The sequence below is a fragment of the Zonotrichia albicollis genome, chromosome 16 (assembly GCF_047830755.1).
Source record: "Zonotrichia albicollis isolate bZonAlb1 chromosome 16, bZonAlb1.hap1, whole genome shotgun sequence".
NCBI classification, from domain to species: Eukaryota; Metazoa; Chordata; class Aves; order Passeriformes; family Passerellidae; genus Zonotrichia; species Zonotrichia albicollis.
This window is the reverse complement of record NC_133834.1, coordinates 11,991,771-11,992,500: the sequence shown is the minus strand read 5'-3', so window position 1 is coordinate 11,992,500 and position 730 is coordinate 11,991,771.

Genomic DNA, 730 nt, shown 5'->3' with positions numbered 1-730 from the left:
GACTGAGGTGGAAATGCTGGGTAAGATTTGGGCTGAAGGCAGGCAAGAAACATCTGGGCAGATAAACACAAGTGGGACACATAGACACACATGGAGAACCTGAAATGCCACACAATTTTTACATGATTGGATTCATCTGCTTTTGTCTGGTATCATTACTTATGTCTAATGCAGTGCTGCTTCCTTTCTTAGCCAACACATGATAATTTAGTAAAAACTTTGTTGAACAATTGGCCAGAGAATGAGGAAGGCCCCACATGTAACCAAAAGACAAAAGGCAGTCATCTTTGCAGGGTATTTTTATTCCAATTATTTAAAGTTCCTATACAGCTTTAATTGTCTACCTAAAATTAAATTAAAGCTTCATAGAAGATCTTAGAGCTGCCCCTGTGTAGGATGTTCTGTACTACTCTGTCCTTGGTCATCTTTTTGGGCATTCAAGTTATTAGCTTCTAATTTGGGTAAAATTTTAGGATTTTTTTTTAGCTAGAATTTAATTTTCTTTAACTTTCTGGGAACCTTGTCTTCAGTTTCAATTGCTGTCATGTCATATTGCTGTTTCTTGCCTCAAGTGATTTTTTTGCAAGTTTGACATGTTCCTCTTGCCACATTTTTTCAGTTTTACAGTACAGATGCATGAAGAAAAAAGGCTGTGCAAATCATTTCCTCCCTAAAAGTAGAGCTGAAATACCATCATTTTGGTAGGTGCAAGGGAGAGAAGAAAGAAGAA